Genomic DNA, 17,178 nt, shown 5'->3' with positions numbered 1-17,178 from the left:
AGGACACCCTGACCAGTTTCTGTACATTGACTCCTGGCTAAGAATTGCTCAGAACCTTCCCCCCTGGGTGCAATTTGCTTGCAATAGGCAGGGACAGGCCAGGGTCTTAATTGCCTCATCCAAGCGACCTAAAGAAAATCAGCAAAAGCCCCAGTCTCCACAAATCCTAGTTGGAGATCTCAAGGATGAATTGACCCTGCCCCCACCGTATGTACACAAGACTGTCTACACCTGGCCCTTCAGCTCCAGACACTCTGCCGCCATTGGTTTCACCGGCGCCCCCAGGCCTAGAGGATCCACCGGTGCCCCCAGGCTCAAAAGATCCACTTTTTCCAGGACAGTAGCCAGGCTGTGCCCCAGGCCAGGTGTAAGCGCCCTCCAAATGCCCTTATGAGAGATGTGGGAATCCGAGAGGCACGATGAAGATGAGGTGGTCCAACCTGGCCGTTCCATGTTGTGTTATCAGCCCTTCTCTACCACCGACCTTCTCGATTAGAAATATAACAATCCATCCTACTCTGAGAAACCACAGGATGGTAGACCTCATAGAATCCCTCTTCCAGACTCATCGGCCAACCTGGGAAGACTGCCAACAGTTACTCTGCACCCTGTTTAACACAGAGGAAAGGAGGAGAATAATGAAAGGTGCACGGCAGTACCTGGAAGAGCATGCACCGGCAGGAGTCATCCACCCTAATGCCTGGGCTAATACGGCCACACCCAAAGAGCACCCAGCATGGGACTTTACCACAACTGAGGGACAGGCCCACATCTGCCGGTACCAGGAGGCCCTCCTCCACGGAATCCGGGCAGGAGCTAAGGAACCCATGAACATGACTAAGGTATCCTCAGTCACTCAACAACCAGGGGAGTCCCCCGGGGACTACTACAAAAGACTATGTGAAGGCTACAGGATATACACTCCATTTTACCCCGAGGCACAGGAAAGCTAACAGATGGTAAACACCTCCTTCATGGCTCAGGCTGCCCCAGACATCAGAAAAAAAACTTCAGAAACTAGAGGGTTTTGCCGGGATGAACATCACCCAACTAATAGAGATTGCCAATAAGGTCTACATGAACAGGGAGGTCGCAGCTGAATGGGAAGCCAACAAAAAGATTAAAAAGAAAGTCAGCCTCCTCACCACCGCCCTGAGAGAAAAGGACAACACAAAGACAGGAGACCCCAACCACCAAAGGGGGAAGCCCAGAACTCCCTTGGCAAGGGATCAATGAGCCTACTGTAAAGAGAAAGGGCATTGGAAAAATGAATGTCCCAACCAGGTAAAGACTCAAAAGCCCAGCCACTACAAGAAAGAACCCCAAGAGGAGGACCTCATAGGCCTTGTGGGAATGGACTCAGACTGAGGGGGACCAGGCTCTTTCCTCCTTGGCCCCCATGAGCCCATGGTCCAAATGAAGTTGGGGGCCAACCAGTGACTTTTATGGTTGATATTGAGGCTGAGCACTCTGTTGTCACATCCCCAGTGGCACCTTTCAGCAAAAGGACTGAGACCATCCTCGGGGCCACCGGGACATGGGCAATACAACAGCACTTTTGCCAGGCTTGCCAGTGTGAACTTGGGGGCCACAAGGTCCAACATGAATTCCTTTATCTGCCTGATTGCCCCATCCCTCTCCTGGGCCGAGACATACTCTCCAAGCTTAGGGCTTAGATAACCTTTGAGCCCACTGGACACACTAGCCTCCGATTGCACCCAAGGCAAGAGGAGATGGGGTCTCTAATACTAGCAATTAACCACAACAAGGGAAGAAGAATGGCGGTTATTCTGTGCCCAGGCCCAACTGAACAGCCCTCCAGAGTTCAGACTCGCCTTCCCTTCAGTATGGGCTAAAAACAACCCACCTGGACTAGCCCTGAATCGGGCCCCTATCATTGTTGAACTGATCCCAGGAGCCCAACTTCAGAGGCAAAGGCAATACCCCCTTCCACAAGAAGCTAAGATCGGCATCCAAGAACATCTGACCAAACTCAAAGAAGCGGGTATTCTAGTCGAATGCCAGTTGGCCTGAAATACCTCACTCCTGCCAGTCAAGAAGCCATGATGGGGATACTGACCAGTTCAAGACCTGCAGGCCATCAATAAGGTGATCATCTCTCTGCACCCAGTGGTCCCAAATCCATACACCCTCCTCAGCCGTATCTCAGGGTCGACCAGATGGTTCACTTGCCTAGATTTGAAGGATGCCTTCTTCTGCCTCTGCTTAGCTCCCCAGAGCCAGCCACTGTTTGCCTCTGAATTGTCTGAACCTGATACAGGGCGCCAGAAGCAACTGACTTGGACGCGCCTCCCACAGAGGTTTAAAAACTCACCAACCCTCTTTGGGGAAGTGCTGGCCACAGACCTCATCAGCTTCCCAAGAGAGGCCACATGATGTACCTTCCTCCAGTATATGGATGACCTCCTCCTCACCAGTGACACAGAAGAAGATTGCACAAAAGGCACAAAGGCCCTCCTACAGCTCCTGTCAGACTCGAGATACCGAGCCTCATGGAAGAAGGCAAAAATCTGCCAACAACAGGTCCGATACCTTGGTTTCCTCTTCACCCAAGGGAAAAGAGAACTAGGGCCAGAGAGGAAAAGGGTTATCATCTCCCTGCCACAGCCCCAGACAAAAAGGGGCCTATGAGAATGCCTGGGGGCTGCAGGATTCTGTCACATCTGGATCCCTGGGTTCTCAGCAATAGCAAGACCCCTTTATTATCTCTTAGGGGGACCAGATCGAGAACCCCCTGCCTGGACTGAGGAAGCAGAAGCCGCTTTCACAGAGATAAAGACTGCCCTGGGGCAGGCTCCAGCCCTGGGCCTACCAGATGTAGAAAAACCCTTCAGTCTCTTTGTGCATGAAAAGGAAAAAATGGCACTCAGAGTACTCACCCAGACTGTTGGACCCTGGCAATGGCCAGTTTCTTACCTGTCAAAGAAGCTGGACCCCGTGGCAGCGGGATGGCCACTGTGTCTCAGGGATCTGGAAGCCACAGCCCTACTCATCAAGGAGGAGGACAAACTTACCCTGGGGCAAGAACTTAACATCAAGGTCCCTCATGCAGTTGTGTCCCTCATGAATGCACAGGGACACCACTTCCTTTCCAACTTTTGGCTAGCACAATACCAAGGGCTCCTCTGCGAAAACCCGTGGGTCACCCTCAAGACAGTAAGGACATTAAATCCAGCAACCTTTCTCCCCACGGAAGAGAGGGAATCAGACCATGACTGTTCTGAGGTGACTGATGAAGTCTATGTGAGCTGTCCAGATCTGTGGGATCAAGCCATAAAGAATCCAGAGCTCACGCTGTTCAGTGATGGCAGCAGTTACCTACAAGAAGGTGCCCAGAAAGCGGGTTATGCAGTAACCACAACCACTGAAGTCCTAGAAGCTAAGGCATTACCAGCTGGATGGTCGCTCAATGGGCTGAATTATGTGCCTTAGTCCGAGCCCAAGCCCTCGGTGAAGGCAAGCAAGTCAACATCTATGCTGACTCTTGGTACGCCTTTGCTACTGTATATATACATGGAGCCAACTACAAGGGAAGGGCCTCCTAATTGCAGCAGGAAAAGCTATCAAGAACAAGTAGGAGATACTGAGACTCCTCGAAGCCATCTGGCTTCCAAAGGAAGTAGGAATCCTGCACTGTAAGGGACACCAGAAAGGAGATGACCCCATAGCACAGGGAAATCATCTAGCAGATGAGGCAGCCAAGACCGCAGCCAGTGAGGACATGGACAGAGCCCCTTCCCTCACCATGGCCCTAACACCCCTGGAAGAAGTCCCTCCACCCAGTTACACTAAAAAGATAAAGGAATGGGTCATGGCTGAGGGAGCCACCCTGACTGAAAAGGGACGGTGGGGGGCGCCTGGGTGGCTCAGTTGGTTAAGCGACTGCCTTCGGCTCAGGTCATGATCCTGGAGTCCCTGGATCGAGTCCCGCATCGGGCTCCCTGCTCGGCAGGGAGTCTGCTTCTCCCTCTGACCCTCCTCCCTCTCATGCTCTCTGTATCTCATTCTCTCTGTCTCAAATAAATAAATAAAATCTTTTAAAAAAAAAAAAAAAAAAAAAAAAAAAAAAAAAGAAAAGGGACGGTGGATGATGCCAGACAGGCACATCTTTGTTCCAACAACAACTGGAGGGCATCTAGTCTAGGAATACCACCAACTCACTCATCTGGGGAAAACTGCATTAGAGACCCTTCTCAAGAAGCACTACTACATCAGTCAGCTGCCAGTACCATGCTGAGCAACGAGTGAACGATGCATAACATGTGCTAAATATAATGCTCGGTCTGCACCACCCCTGCCAGGTGTCCAGAGGATGGGAGCAACCCCCTTTGAAGATCTAGAGGTAGACTTCACAGGTGTGCAGCTGAGCAGGAGGTTCAGATATCTTCTAGTAATAGTATGCACAAACTCTGGGTGGGTTGAAGCCTTCCCGACTAGGACAGAGCAAAGCCAGGAAGTAGCTAAAGTCCTCTTGTGGGAGATCGTGCCCCGGTTCAGCCTGCCATTAACAATCCATAGTGACAATGGACCTGCCTTTGTGGCAGACGTTATACAGGTCTTGGCCAAATCTCTCAACATCACCTGGAGACTCCACACTGCTTAGCGGCCCCAAAGTTCAGGGAAAGTAGAGTGAATGAATCGCACCCTCAAGGGAACCTTAGCAGAGTTTTGTTAGGAGACTAACCTCTCATGGCCGGATCTGCTACCCCTAGCTCTCCAGTGTGCTCGCTGCACCCCCAGGACATCAGGTTTCTCATTTGAATTAATATATAGACAGCCTCCATGGTGCTTGGAAAGCCTTCCAGGAAACTTGCAGCAGGTTGGAGATAAAGGGATAAAGGAGCAGCTTCAGGCCCTGGGGGCCACCCTAAATAAATTACAAAAGTACACCATTGAGAGGGCCCCGATCTCCTTAGGGTCTCAGGTACACTTCTTCCAGACAGGGGACTCAGTTTGGGAAAAAGATTGGAAGAAAGACCCCCTCAAACTTCAGTGAACAGGGCCCCACACTGTTGTTCTAACCACCCCTACTACCTCAAGGTCTCAGGTGTCACCCCGTGGGTCCACTACTCCAGAGTGAAGAAAGCTCATCATTCGGATGAGGAGCCACACCAGTGGAGAGTCCAGCCAGACTTCACAAACCCACTCCGGCTTCACCTTTGACGAGACCCCACTGACTGATGGACACCTGCTTACTGTGGTCCCTGGCTCTCCTCAGCGTGATTTCCCTCATCTTGGGAGCTGGACTCTACACTCTTGCCCCTCCTGACTGGACTTTCCCCCAGAGGCTTACTATTGTCATTGCTTATTGGGTGTCCCTAGGGTGTACTACTGCACTTACTTGTCCACAGGTTTCATCTGCTGACAGGTTAGCCATGATGGCTCCCTCTACCTAAGGTCACTGGCCATCTGCTGTCTACTCCTGAGGGCATTTCACCATGGTTTTCCTGGCCCCAGTCAGTCCTGGTCTTCTGCTACCTGGTGTGCTGTTCCTCCTCACCGCCTCTAGCTTGCCTGGCCAAACAAGGGGGGCAAACTCTCGTATTACCATTACTGGCAAATGGACTTTCCAGCTTATCCCACTCAATTCCACACCAGCACCACCACTGACTTCTTCCACCTGGGATGGGCATACACCAAAAGTTACCCTCCATTTTGATAGATGCCAGCTTCTTGATACCTCCTGGGAACCTCATAGACGGTGCTCCTACCATGGCCCCCACTCAGGTTACTGGCAGGTAGATATCTACATCTGTGGGGGCCCTATACCTCAACAGCCAAACACCTGCCCTCGGTTCTGCTCGAAAGCCTGGGGATGTGAGTCATGGCTGGCGACTTGGCTGGGAATGGAACAATGGTCCACCAGGTGGCACCTCAAACAATGCAATGGCATCTGGATTTTCTTGTCACACAGTGCCATCCCATCCTCTTGCCCTAACAATCACTGTATACCGCTCACCCTCTCAGTCTTAGAACCCAATGCCACATCATGGGCTACAGGAATCATTCTCCTGTTGGGCCAATATCACCCTATGGGGACCGATCCCATGGCCAAATTTATGATTAAGTCCATGTTCACTCCAAGTCTTACAGTCAACCCCCAGAATCAGACAGAAAATAACTTGCCTTGGCGCACACCTGGGTCCCCCATCCACACGCAGCAAGCATCTATAGCGCAGCTGTTAGGTATGATTAATGCCTCCCACCAAGCACGTAACCACTCCAATCCACCCCTAGTATCTGACTGCTGGATCTGTATAGAGCCCTGTCCCATCCAATACCTAGGTGTCATCCTCAACCAAATCTACCGTGTCACCTCACACCTCGGCACCAGGGACCTCAGATTATCCCTTTCTGGCTCCAGTACCACTGTATGGCAACTATTCCTCTCCCATCACAGGCCACAGTCGGGTCTGTGCACCTAACAACACTTTTCTGGCTTGTGATCAAGGTGTATACATCTGCATAACCCCGCTGGATCAATCATGCATGCTTGTCAGTCTCTTACCCAATCTTTCAGTCCTTCCTGGGAGCGGTGTCCCACTCATATGGAGACCTCCTAGCTGCCCTTGACACTCCCCCATGGCCATCCCTTTTATCATGAGCCTGCTGGCCACATCAGGTGTTGCCCTTGGTGCCACTGGCATCAGGATGTCTCAGGTTCAGTACCAGGGGTTAACTAAACAACTTGGCAGATTTTTCTGCCCTCACTCAATTGGCCCTGGCCCTGCAGCAACAACTTGATTCAATGCCCTCAGTGGTCCTCCAAAACAGGTGCGGGCTCGATTTGCTCACAGCCGCGCAAGGGGGAGCTCTGCCTCTTCTTACAGGAGGAATGTTGTTTCTATGCTAATGAGTCAGAGGTGTTCCAAGAAACTCTGACCCAATTACAGGAACAAGTACATCACTGGTGGGAAACACTCCAGTGGACAACTTGGTGGGATACCCTCTCACAGAGGTTCCCTTGGTTCGCCCCCCTCGTCAGCCCACTCCTATTGTTTTTCCTCATGGTAGCATTTGGTCCTTGTATTCTTTTTTTTTTTTAAAGATTTTATTTATTTATTTGTAAGAGAGCACAAGAGGGAGGAGTGGCAGGCAGAGGGAGAAACAGGCTCCCTGATCAGCAGGGAGCCCGATGCGGGACTTGATCCCAGGACCCTGGGATCATGACCTGAGCCGAAGGCAGCTGCTTAACCAACTGAGCCACCCAGGTGTCCCTGGTCCTTGTATTCTTAACACCCTTACTAGGTTTATCACTACTCAATTTGCTAAAATCAGACTCCTGTTACTCCTTACTCGTTATCACCCCTTAGAAGATGAAAATGATGCCCTCTAAACTAGGTGTTTTAAGGTGCATCAAAAGGGGGGATGATAAGGAAAATCTGTGTCCTAAGATGGCCGATCAAGCCAGCCAGAGAGTCCCAGTCCTTCCCCGGGGCTCTTCCGGGTTCTTCTCCCTGCCCTGCTTCACGCACGCGCCAAAAGTGCCAAGTATGCGGAAGTAGAAGTGTATAAATTGCCCCCTTTGTGCTCTGGGCTCAGACCTTTGGAGATCACCCTCCTCTGAGCCGGCAGTGTTAAAGAAACCTCCTATGTTCCAAGGTCTCTGGGTGTTGCTTGGTTCTTCTGTCTGGTGATCCAGGCCAGGTTCCGTAACATATTAAGAAGTGCAATTGCTGGGCGCCTGGGTGGCTCAGTCGTTAAGCATCTGCCTTCGGCTCAGGTCATGATCCCAGGGTCCTGGGATCAAGCCCCGCATCAGGCTCCCTGCTCCGTGGGAAGCTTGCTTCTTCCTCTCCCTCACTTTTGTTCCCTCTCTCACTGTGTCTCTCTCTGTCAAATAAATAAATAAAATCTTAAAAAAAAAAAAGTGCAATTGCTGTATTATGTTGTAATTCTATTTTTAATTTTTTGAGTGACTTCCATACCATTTCCTTCAGCAGCTACGCCATTTTACATTCCCACCACCAGTGCACAGAATTCTAATTTCTCCAAATCCTCATTGACACTTGTTATATTGTTATATTCCTTTTTTTTTTTTTTTTTGAGAATAGCCATCCTAATGCTTTTTGAAGTGACGTATAAGTTTTAGGTTTCTTAAGGATTGAGGAGTGTTTCTTGTTTGTTTGCTTTTTGCTTAACACAGCCTTGGGCACATAGTAAGTATTTGATTTATAATATCTCATTGATAGAAAATTATACTGGTAGGAAAATATCCCTTTGTTGATAAATAATTTCTACAAAAATATTGAAACCTACAGTGTAAAATTTTAAAGGACAGAGTCTCGTTATTATAAACATATTGGGAGTTTCATGCAGGACCACTAGTTCACATTATCTACATATGACCAAGGAACTACAGAACAAATTTCTGATGCATTATTCATCCCTTATGGATGTGGTTTTGCTTTTGTATGCTGATCCATAAATGTATGAGTGCTTAATTTAATCTGATGTCAGTCCCCAAAGCTGGTGCAGATCTCTACCATTTTTGCTGTCATAGTTAAGGGAGGGTCAAGTGGTATCAACTAGGGAGGCCTCAACACCAGGATATATTTATGATTCAGATATAATTACCATGGTGCAAATTAATATTGAATTTATAAAAGCTATGTTCTCTAAATAATCTATGTATTATTTAAAGGCATCCCTGGGTTCTCTCAAGCCAGGACTGCTGCTCTGGAGGGCTGAGGCATGCCAGGAACAGAGAGCAGACAAATTGTTCAGTGAGGCTTAATTTTTTATGCATGTTTTATACATAAGTAAATTGGAACAGGGAGATTAGATCACACTCCAGCTGTTTCCTTTTAAACTGTGTTGTCCCTTTTATGCTAGTCCAAGATAATAAGCACTTTCTTCTCCCTGGGGTTACACATTAACACAGCACAGAAGTGATGTTCACCTGAACCATGTGCAGACCATTGCATGCCCCTTCTTCAGGTAGTGGTCACCATGGATGCTTCCCTTTACTCGCACCACCAAATTGTTCTTCAGGTTTTTAATGAGTTCATTTATAAATGTGAGAATCATCGAAGTTAAACCAATCACCCAAGTTCACCCACCATGTTAACACATGAGGTGTTACTGTGTTACTCAACAAAGCAGTTTGTTCTCTGCTCTTAATTAAGCCCTATTGAATGTCATCAAAGATGCTTTTCTCCTGGATAAGCCTTGATTTCAATTCACTAAGTGTATCTTCCAGGCACTTTCTCTAGATGAAATACATACTGGAAGAGATGGAGGGAAAAACTAGTCTCACTACAGAACATCTTTAAATTGTATATGAAGACTAGTTTATATAGGTTAAATGAGTAACATTATTCATGTTCATTGATTGTTTACCACAACTAAGGTGCTGTTTAGGTTACCTCAGTATTTATTTTTTTTAAGATTTTCTTTATTTATTTGAGAGAGACAGAGTGAGAGCACACAAGCAGGGGGAGGGGCAGAGGGAGAGGTAGAAACAGGCTCCGTGTTGAGTAGGGAGCCCAGTGCAGGACTTGATTCCAGGACCCTGGGATCATGACCTGAGCCAAAGGCAGACGCTTAACCTTTTGAGCCACCCAGGCACCCAGTGATCTCAGAATTAAAAAATATATATATATATATTAAGCAAATGCATGGTCTCTGTGTGAAAATAATGTATTTATTGGTTACAAGGAGAAGACATTGAATAAACCCAGTTGTCCACAAAACATGAACATCCTGTATGAAATGTACATCCTCCACAATACTGTGCATTCAGGGACCACCCTACACAGTATGCCTATTTTTTTTTCTAGCACATGAGAGCTTCCCCTTCCTAAATGTCATTCTGGAACTTCTTCCCTTCTGAAAACATCCCTTTCCCATAAGAGGGACTAGCCCAAGGAATGTAGATTGACTGATTCTGGATGGGTTTAAATATGTGACAACGGAGTAAAACTGACCCTTGTCAGCTTTCCAGTGCCAATGAGCTGCATAGAAGCTGATTAAGAGTGGTGAACTGAGCTCCTTGGATAGATGAGGCTCAAGATGTTTTGACACGTTATCAAAATCCAATAAAGTGACTATGTTATATCAATAATGTAGAGCATTTGCATAATTTACAATTGCTCGTTAGGAGGCTAATAGATCGCACGCCTTAAGTGAGTGAGGCAGCCACTTAAATATGTTTCTTCAATTTCCTTGGCAGTTATAATAGGAAGCTGCCATCTATATGACATTTTTCCTCTTGAAATGTTAATAGATTTCTCTGTCTCCTACTTATGACTAGTGAGGCACTTAGAGCACCTTCAAGAAAGGTCATACTTTCTCAGTTTTTAAATGCTGTTTCTTTCCTTATGATTGTAACTGGTGTTTTTACTTTGTAATCTTCCTAATTTGTTGTGTGGTTCCCTCTTTGAGTATCAGATAATATTTCAAATATCTGTCCTCAAGGAGCTGCCATTATATTACTGGGCATGAACTAAATTAGACATTTATCAAATACGTTGGTTCAAAGCTATAAGGAATCCTTTGAAAAATCCTACTTTTTACTGTTAAATTGGACTTAATAAGGAGCAAAATGCCTTTGAATTATTCCTACCCTCATCTATAAATTTTTTAAAGATTTTATTTATTCATTTGAGACACAGAAATACAGAGAGAGAGAGAGTGAGCATGAGCAGAGGGAGAGGCAGAGAGAGAGGGAGAAGTAGGCTCCCTGCTAAGCCAGGAGCCCGACATGGGGCTCAATGTGGGGCTTGATCCCAGGACCCTGGGATCATGACCTGAGCTGAAGGCAGACGTTTAACCATCTGAGCCACCCAGGAGCCCTGTCATCTAGAAATTTTTAAACAAAGCTATTTAATTCATATGTGAACATTACACTGAGAGAATTAAAAGAGAAGTAAAACATGTGCCATTAACTTCAAGATTTTAGGCTTTTTAGCTGGAGAATTGAAATATTTGAGCCAATTAGAAAAAAAAAATACAAGTAATACTATTACTAGGCAACTATATGCTCTATATGGTTTTTGAACTCCTAAAACTTTAGAAAGTGGCCACCATGGTTGTTCAAGCCTCTAACAAAGCATTAAGATGGTCCTATTGCACTGATAAAATCATAGACAAAACATAAAGCCAACAATTTATTACATTATATTCATCACTCTCTCCTACCTTGAGCACAGGCGGGGAATACAGGCACCAATCTGCTGACCCAAATTTCCCATAGAGTTGAACACAAAGGAAGACTTTCTCCCACCATGCCCTACCTTGCAATGCCAAAGAATATGTAACAGCCACACTGTATCCTTATATTCCTGTCACTGTGTGTGCATGTAGGTAATTCACTTGAGTCATGTTTATAGTGGCATCGACAGCTAGTTGGGTTTTGAAATGGAGCCTCACAGGCAAGAGCTGATAGAAAGGGAGATGGCCCTGTTTGAGTTACAGAGCTGTGCCAAAGCGACAGAAAAAGCAGCAGACCCTGCAGCTACTGTCATTACCTCAAATAAATACTTGTTGAATAGATAGCCTCTCTATGCAATCTTTCTCCTTAGGGGTAACACAAAAGGGAGTTAACTATTGATGATAAAGTGAGTCTTTCCCTGCCATGAACTTATTTTCTGAGACTCTGTCGATAGGACATTAAATAATCAAAATAAGTCAGAAAAAAAAGTGACCAAGTTTAACTGAGTTCCACAAATCTGCAATAAGCATGCCTTTCAAGAAAGGCACAGTACCAGGTGCAGTTAAACACACTGTTAAATAAGGAGTTAGGTTTGGGCTCTGTTCTCGAAAAGCAAATAATTTAGTTGACACAGTGACATAAAACCACGTGTGATTCGTTGATCTATCTATGAGATATAAAGAGAACAAAGAAGAGAAACTACATCCAGGGTGCTTTAAGAGAAATTTTCATAGGGGAGGAGGTTTATAGGTAACTTTATCATAATCTTTATTTCTTTGTCATGTAGAAGTGTTTCTCTAATTTTTTTGTTTCAAGTCCTCATTTATAATCCAGTAAATTTTGAGGACCCTGCAGAATGTTTATATGAGTTATGGCTATCAATATTATTATTATAAATTAACTTTTAATTTAAATATTAATTTGATTCATTTAAAAGTTACAGCAAACATATATTTTATTACTATTTTATGAAAGATAGCTGCATATATTTTAACAAGAACAATTTATTAAAGAGTGTCATTGGCTTACATTTTTATCTCTCTTTAAGGTCTGGTCTGAAAGAAGACAGCTATATTCTCATACCTACATTCAGTAAATTGCAATTTGTTCCTTTGGTTTAAGTATATGAAGAAAACAATCCACATAGGTATGTCATTGGAAAATAAAATTTATTTGAATAGGCATTTCAGTTCATGTGGATAACTGTCTTTGCTACTACATTAGAATTCGACAACTGGTATTTACTTCTTAAGATTTGTTACAGTGTACTATTAGGAAACATTACAAAGAACTTTTGAACTCATATGTGACATTAAAATTAATTGGTGTATCTTGAATTTTAAATAAATCTTTTATCCATGTATGAATTGGTTACATTGTAATTTGCTCACTTAGAACATATCAATTCACTAATTCATGTATATCCTCCAAACTGACACATTTTATCATACAATATCAAAAAATCCCAATCCTTAATAATATTTCCAATCTCATCAGGAAAATTTTGAGTATTGTGAGGCTGTCACATTCATATTGACCAATACTGGTTTTCCAAAATCTAATTTTCATTTGAAAACTTGAAACTTATTGGCAAAAATGCTTTCAGTTATTGTCCTTGAGGTTACAAACTCAGTTTATTTTCTTCAAAATGTCTGCCAATACCTAAATTTGAATAACCACCACGGTGTCATTCTTTTGGGTAAAAATTGGGTTTCATGAAAAAAGAAACATGTTTAGCTTACAAGTCACACAACTGTTTTCCATTGAATCAACCATTATATTTCAATATGCATCACAAATTCTTCATGTGTCCTTCTGATATTTTTTACCCAAAGTATTAAAAGAATGTATCCTATTGAGTCATAATTAATTAAAAATAATTTTTACTTCTTCATCAAAAATATTCTTAAGTGAAAGTGGCATATTTTGTTTTTCTCTGAAAGTACACAGTGGGGAAGAATTACAATAACAACTGGCACTGAGTTTGGTGTTTCTGCTTGATTTGTGCACCATTAATGCAAATGTCTAACATCTTGGTTTTATGAAAATAATTTTGACCTTGCAGACCCATAGAAGTGTCTTTGGGCTGCAAAAGTCCATGAAGCACACATTGAGAGACAATAATTTATGAAATATAGAATAAAATTCAGCAGAACAAAGAATAAAATAAACATAAATAACAACCTCAAATCATCCAGTGTTGTGATGATGGTGCATAATTTTTCAGACTTCTTTTATCTGGAAAGACCATGTGCCTTGCATAGTGACAGTTATACAGTAGGTGATAAGGATGTATCTGTTGACTAACTGTATAAGGGACACACACACACAGCATATACCTTGGATTGACACTGTACAAAATGGTAGTCAGTAGCCACATGTGACTTTTGAAGCCTAAATTAAAATTTTCTTTTTTACACTATAATATACTATATCGTCAACATAATTTTGGTCATGCAAATGTCTCAGAGGTAAGAAGAGGCCAAGATAATTCCAATTATTTTTTTAGGTTTCCAATTTATTAAACTAAGAAATGTTTGAACTGATTTATTGACTTTATTGTACTTATATTTAACTATTAGAGGATTTTCCACAGAATACTTTTATTTCAATTTTTCCATTGAGTATATGAGTATATGTGTTTAGAGAAAATATTAAGACATTGATCCCCATTCTGAATAGGAGCCTAAGGTCATGTAGGGTTCCCTATTCTGTCACCACTAATAACCTCATCAACTTTCTATTAATACATATATAGCTATATATATAAATTATTTAATCAATATCACAAAGTCTTCAATATCTTTGCATATGTTTCTCTTAGTATTGCTTCACTTTAAATCCAAAGATTTGAAATTTCTGGGTCAAAGTGCTATGCATTATTTGGAATTATTAATGCATATCTCTAAACTATTATCCCAAAATACCTGCAACTTTTTAAACCTCCACTAGTATCATGTGAATATGTCTATATCATATACCAATAGGACTTTATCCATCTTTTTACAGTGTGCCTAATCAATGTGATTAAAACATGCTGTTCTGCAATGTTAATTTGTATCATCAGTTTGATTTCCTTGAGCATGACTTAAAAAAAAAAAAAAAAGATTGGACAGGTGCACCTGGCTGGTTCAGATGGAAAAGCATGTGACTCTTGATTTTGGGGTCATGAGTTTAAGCCCCACATTGGTTGTAAAGATTACTTAAATAAATAAAACTTAAAAAAAAAAGATCAGGCATAATATTCTCTACATCCATCCATGTTGTTGCAAATGCCAAGATTTTATTCTTTTTATGAGTAGGTAATATTCCTTTGTGTGCATATACACCACATCTTCTTTATCCATTCATCAGTCAATGGACACTTGGGCTACTTCCATAATGTGGCTATCATAAATAATGCTTCTATAAACATTGGGGTGCATGTATCACTTTCAATTAAGTATTTTTGTATTCTTTGATTAAATACCTAGTAGTGCAATTGCTGGATTGTAGGGTAGTTCTATTTTTAACTTTCTGAGGAACCTCCATACTGTTTTCCAGAGTGGCTGCACCAGTGGGGAGGTTGGGGGGATGGGGGATAGAGGTGATGGGGATTAAGGAGAGCTTTGTGATGAGCACCGAGTATTATATGGAAGTGTTGAATCACTATATTGTACACCTGAAACTAATATTACACTGTATATTAATTAACTGGAATTTTTTTTTTTTTTTTTTAGATTTCAGGCATTTCTTTTTTTTCTTTTTTTCTTTTTTTCTTCTTATGTTAAACCCCATACATTACATCATTAGTTTTAGATGAAGTGTTCCATGATTCATTGTGCATAACACCCAGTGCTCCATGCAGAATGTGCCCTCCTCAATACCCATCACCAGGCTAACCCATCCTCCCAACCCCCTCCCCTCTAGAACCCTCAGTTTGTTTTTCAGAGTCCATCGTCTCTCATGGTTCGTCTACCCCTCCGATTTCCCCCCCTTCATTCTTCCCCTCCCGCTACCTTCTTCTTCTTCTTCTTTTTTTTTTCTTAACATATATTGCATTATTTGTTTCAGAGGTACAGATCTGAGATTCAACAGTCTTGCACAATTCACAGCACTTACCAGAGCACATACCCTCCCCAGTGTTGATCACCCAGTCACCCCATCCCTCCCACCCCCCCACACTCCAGCAACCCTCAGTTTGTTTCCTGCAATTAAGAATTCCTCATGTCAGTGAGGTCATATGATACATATCTTTCTCTGTTTGATTTATTTCGCTCAGCATAATACCCTCCAATTCCATCCCCGTTGTTGCAAATGGCAAGATCTCATTCCTTTTGATGGCTGCATAATATTCCATTGTATATATATACCACTTCTTCTTTATCCATTCATCTGTCGATGGACATATTCGCTCTTTCCACACTTTGGCTATTGTGGACATTGCTGCTATAAACATCGGGGTGCACGTACCCTTTCAGATCCCTACTTTTGTATCTTTGGGGTAAATACCCAGTACTGCAATTGTTAGATGGTATGGTAGCTCTATTTTCAACTTTTTGAGGAACCTCCATACTGTTTTCCAGAGTGGCTGTACCTGCTTGCATTCCCACCAAGAGTGTAGGGGGATTCCCCTTTCTTGGCATCCCCGCCAACATCTGTCATATCCTGACTTGTTAATTTTAGCCATTCTGACTGGTGTGAGGTGGTATCTCATTGAGGTTTTGATTTGGATTTCCCTGATGCCGAGCGATATTGAGCACTTTTTCATGTGTCTGTTGGCCATTTGGATGTCTTCTTTGGAAAAAATGTCTGTTCATGTCTTCTGCCCATTTCTTGATTGGATACTTTGTTCTTTGGGTGTTGAGTTTGATGAGTTCTTTATAGATTTTGGGTACTAGCCCTTTATCTGATATGTCATTTGCAAATATCTTCTCTCATTCTGTTGGTTGTCTTTTGGTTTTGTTGACTGTTTCCTTTGCTGTGCAAAAGCTTTTTATCTTGATGAAGTCCCAATAGTTCATTTTTGCCCTTGCTTCCCTTGCCTTTGGCAATGTTTCTAGGAAGAAGTTGCTGCGGCTGAGGTAAAAGAGGTTGCTGCCAGTGTTCTCCTTTAGGATTTTGATGGACTCCTGTCTCACATTGAGGTCTTTCAAACATTTGGAGTCTATTTTTGTGTGTGGTGTAAGGAAATGGTCCAGTTTCATTCTTCCGCATGTGGCTATCCAATGTTCCCAACACCATTTGTTGAAGAGATGGCCTTTTTTCCACTGGACATTCATTCCTGCTTTGTCAAAGATGAGTTGACCATAGAGTTGAGGGTCCATTTCTGGGTTCTCTATTCTGTTCCATTGATCTATGTGTCTGTTTTTGTGCCAGTACCATACTGTCTTGATGATGACAGCTTTGTAATAGAGCTGGAAGTCCGGAATTGTGATGCCGCTGGCTTTGATTTTCTTTTTCAACATTCCTCTGGCTATTTGGGGTCTTTTCTGGTTCCCTACAAATTTTAGGATGATTTGTTCCATTTCTTTGAAAAAAGTGGATGGTATTTTGATGGGGATTGCATTGAATGTGTAGATTGCTCTAGGTAGCATTGACATCTTCACAATATTTGTTCTTCCAATCCATGAGCATGGAACGTTTTTCCATTTCTTTGTGTCTTCCTCAGTTTCTTTCATGAGTATTTTATAGATTTCTGAGTACAGATCCTTTGTCTCTTTGGTTAGATTTATTCCTAGGGATCTTATGGTTTTGGGTGCAATTGTAAATGGGATCCAATCCTTAATTTCTATTTCTTCTGTCTTGTTGTTGGTGTATAGGAATGCCACTGCCTTCTGTGCATTGATTTTATATCCTGCCACTTTACTGAATTCCTGTATGAGTTCTAGCAGTTTTGGGGTGGAGTCTTTGGGGTTTTCCACATAAAGTATCATATCATCTGCAAAGAGTGAGAGTTTGACTTCTTCTTTGCCGATTTGGATGCCTTTGATTTCTTTTTGTTGTCTGATTGCTGTGGCTAG

The sequence above is a fragment of the Neomonachus schauinslandi genome, chromosome 3 (assembly GCF_002201575.2).
Source record: "Neomonachus schauinslandi chromosome 3, ASM220157v2, whole genome shotgun sequence".
Classification (NCBI taxonomy): domain Eukaryota; kingdom Metazoa; phylum Chordata; class Mammalia; order Carnivora; family Phocidae; genus Neomonachus; species Neomonachus schauinslandi.
Note: the sequence above shows the minus strand (reverse complement) of the source record.